Here is a 4,394-nt window from a genome sequence, read left to right as displayed (position 1 = left end):
TAGTGGGAGCGCGGTTGTATTTCCGATCCTTTATGTGGATGGCATATTATTGATTGGAAATGACATTCCAATGTTGGAAGCCACTAAATCTTCACTAGGAAAAAATTTCTCAATGAAGGATTTAGGTGAGGCTGCATATATTTTGGGCATTAAGATCTATAGAGATAGATCAAAAAGGCTGATTGGATTAAGCCAAGATACATATATTGACAAGGTATTGAAAATGTTCCATATGCAAGATTCAAAGAAGGATTTTCTGCCAATGTCACATGGTGTCAGTCTCTGCAAGAGTCAGTGTCCCTCAACATCTGATGAGCAAGAGAAGATGAGTGGGATTCCATATGCTTCGGCTATTAGGTCCATCATGTATGTCATGCTTTGTACACGCCCTGTTATAGCCTATGCTCTAAGTGTTGCAAGTAGATACCAGTCAAACCTAGGAGAGGCTTACTGGATCGCAGCCAAGAATATCCTGTAGTACTTCAGAAAAACTAAGAATAAGTTCCTAGTCTATGGAGGTGAGGAGGAGCTCGTTGTAAATGGTTGCACCGATGCTAGCTTCCAAACTGACAAGTACAACTTTAGATCGTAGTAATTTGGTTTTGTGTTCCGCCTAAATGGAGGAGCAGTGAGCCGGAAAAGTTCCAAGCAAGAAAATGTAGCAGATTCCATGACGGAGGCCAAGTACATAGAGCTTTGGAAGCTATGAAAGAGACTGTTTGGATCAGAAAGTTTGTTTCCGAGTTGGGTGTTCTTCCTAGTGCATCCAGTCCAATGGACCTGTATTGTGATAATAGCGATGCCATTGCACAAGCTAAAGAGTCTAGATCACACCAAAAATCCAAACACGTACTGCGGCGCTATCACCTTATCCGTGAGATAATCGATAGAGGTGATGTGAAGATTTGCAAGGTGCACACGGATTTAAACATTGCTGATCTATTGACGAAGGCCCTCTCACAGCAGAAGCATGAGGCGCATATGAGTTCCATGGGTATTAGATATTTGCATGGTTGATTCTAGTGAGAGTAAGATTATTGTAATTACGTCTAAGTTTGTGTTTTATTCAATAAAGTGTTATTTTTTCTCTGAATGAAAATTATTTACATTGATTAACAAGTATGTGACTTGTTTGTGAAACTCTCTTATTATTATATGTTGTTCAAAATAATCCCTAGTTTTGCCGTTATGAGGAACAATAATGGTTTATAAACTAGCACATGTATTGATTGATGATCATATTTCACATATCATAGATATGGAGATATTAAATCAATAATGTGGACACATGTTAGGGAATATGGTGTTGGATTGACCCACCTCGAGACACTGCGGAGTAGTTATGTTAAAATATGCCATCAGTTGGTCTCGAGTGGTATACCTGCTGAATCCTTTGACCTGAGATAGCCATTGTTTCTCACTGTGTGTAGTGGCGCACTTTGGGGCTACCAAACACCACTCCGTAACTGGGTGGCTATAAAAGTAGTATTTGGGTGTATCATGAATCATGAAATGGGATGTGAGCGGATCAAGATAGAGTTTGCCCCTCCTAGACAATAGGAGAGATATCTCTAGACCCCTCGATGCTGTTGGATTAAGAAAGTGCATGGCCGTGCCAAAGTGATTAAAGAGATAATCACAAAGTGACTAAAGAGTTAGTCATAAATTATAATCCGTTGCAAGATCGAGTTAAATGGTCGAGCTATCACAAGGGTGGCATGACACTCGCCTTGAGCTTGACTAGCATCCTGAGATAAAGGGATTAGTGAATGTGTATATCCAAAGATTTTTGCCGACATGATCTTTATGTGTGCGTGGGAGTCAGCACGTCCTGCTAGGTGCGTCTGCTTATTAGTGGTGCAAGAATGGTTCTTGCAGTACAACTACTCAAATATAAACCTTACGTGTCACAAACTTAACGGGTTGGAACGAAAACTTGCCTTTATGATTGTCTCTAGTGCAAGTGGAAGATTGTTGGCGATATGCCCAAGAGGTAATTATGCATGGGGCGGATATTGATCCGAGGAGAATTAGAACCCTAAAGGGCTTCCAGTGTGAAGGCCTATTAAGTGGGGTCTATATAATGAGGGGCCGGGTTATGGGCGGCGAACACTCTTGCGCCACAAACCCTAGCTACTATCGTCCTGTTCTCCACGCAACCCTAGCCGAGCACGTGGTGCTAGCACACCGGTGACCGGCATTCCTGCTCTGTACGTGTGGACTTCGAGGATGTGCTGCTGCGTTGCCGTGGTGCTGATCGGCAGGGCAAGGAGGAGGAGCTGCGAGCCATGATCTGCTTCCCCTTCACCGACGTGTGACTACATTGGGGCGAGCTACCCAACTCTACTTCCGCTGCGCTGCGTGTCTAGTGGTAATGATCCATGATCATCCACTTACATAAGATTCTTGTTGAACGCGGTAGCTAGCGTAGCGTCCCCGTTTCCTATCACCTAGGAACCAAATAGGGATAGTCTCTAGTCATGGAGGTAGTAGGAGCAAGCAGAGTTTGCTGCTCTAGTCATGGAAGCATGCGTGGAACCCTGCTCCCCCGGCTGGCGTGTCTCATGGTACATAATTCAGAGCTCAGAGATCAGAATGAAAAATAATGGAAGCAGTTTATCTGGCTGTATGCCTTGAATACGCATGGGACCTTAGAAGGTTCCTGCAACAGTTCTTTTGTTTTCTGCTTCCAGTCTTCCACCTTTGTGTTGCCATGTTGTGCCACGTCGGGCGTGTGGGTCGCACGCCGTAGTATCTGGCTCAGTATCCATTTCTTATGATCTGTAGAAGCAACAGAATTGAACAGATGCTGCTATGCTCCCTATACGTGGATCCATAACAACGGCAGAGACAACACCTTCCCTTCCAGAGGTTTTCTATCATGCCAGAGATTTGCGCCAGGCGACCCGTTATCCCTCTTCTATTTGTCCTAGTTATGGAAGGGCTAAATGCTATGTTGAAATTGGCTGATGACAAGAGGCTCCTGAGGGTGTTACATCCTAGGATCAAAGAAAGGGCCTTCATGTACGCGGACGATGTTGCCATTTTTTCTCTCCCTGGAGCAGCACGACCTTGTGCTCACAAGAGCTATTCTGGAGATCTTCGCGGGGGCCTCGGGTCTTAAGACAAACTTATCAAAATGCTTGACCTCGTCAATACAGTGCGACTTGAAGACTACGGTTACGCTCCTCAATCATTTCTCGTGCATGATTGATCCATTTCCCATCCGTTACTTGGGTATTCCGCTTGACTTGAGGAAGCTTGGCAAGTTTGAGCTACAGCCTCTGGTCGACAGGCTAGCCTCCTGAATCGAGCTGGTAGAACTGTCTTAATCAAGAGCACCCTATCAGCTATTCCCACACACACGGCTCTGGCGGTCAACCTTTCACCATGGGTGATCAAATGCATAGACAACTGCAGGAGAGGTTTCCTTTGGTGCGGGGCCCAATCAGCGAAAGGGGGGCATTGCTTGCTGGCTTGGCCGAGAGTATGCAAGCCCGCAGAGTTGGGGGGTCTTGGAATTATTGACTTGCAACGCTTTGGCTATGCTTTACACATGAGATGGTTGTGGCTGAAAAGAACTGATGAGGCCAGGTCATGACAGGATTTACCTGCTGAGGAGGAGTCTGTGGTGGAAGCTATGTTTCGTGCTTCAATTTATGTCGAGTTGGGAGATAGGTGTAAGGCGCTTTTCTAGACCGATCACTGGTTTCAGGGCCAATCCCTCCTCGATCTGGCGCCTGTCTTTGCAATGCTGTGGGCACCCGTACTAAAAATTTGGGAACTGTTGCCCAGGCATTGCAAGATGATCGATGGATTAGGGACATTTCTGGAGCACTGACCGTGCAGGTTCTCTTTGAGTACCTGCGTATTTGGGACCTGACAAGAAACATCCAGCTTACTGAGGGGCGGGCAGATAGGATATGCTGGAAGTGGACGTCTGACAGGGTTTTCTCGACCTCTTCGGCCTACATGTCCTCCTTCATTGGTCAGCATCCTGTCGAGGGAGCCAAACTGCTCCGCAAAGCGCGCGCCCCGGCCAAATGCAAATTTTTTATCTAGCTTGTGCTCCATGCACGATGTTGGATGGCTGATCGGCGTAAGGGGCATGGGTTGCAGGACGACGACTCATGTGCGCTCTGTGCTCAGGCGACGGAAACGATCGACCATCTTCTAGTCACCTGCCCCTTTTCAAAACAAATTTGGTTCAAAACGTTACATAAGCTCGGCTGGGATGCCGTATCCCCAGATGCCCAGGACAGTAAGCTTGTGGATTGGTGGATCGACGTGAGGAAGAAGATTCAGAAGGACAGCCGACATTGTTTTGATTCTCTTATCGTCCTGGTTTGTTGGCTACTCTAGAAAGAGAGGAACGATTGAACTTTTGATCACCG

This window comes from Panicum hallii, chromosome 9 (genome assembly GCF_002211085.1).
Source record: "Panicum hallii strain FIL2 chromosome 9, PHallii_v3.1, whole genome shotgun sequence".
Lineage (NCBI taxonomy): Eukaryota > Viridiplantae > Streptophyta > Magnoliopsida > Poales > Poaceae > Panicum > Panicum hallii.
This window is presented reverse-complemented; position numbering follows the sequence as displayed.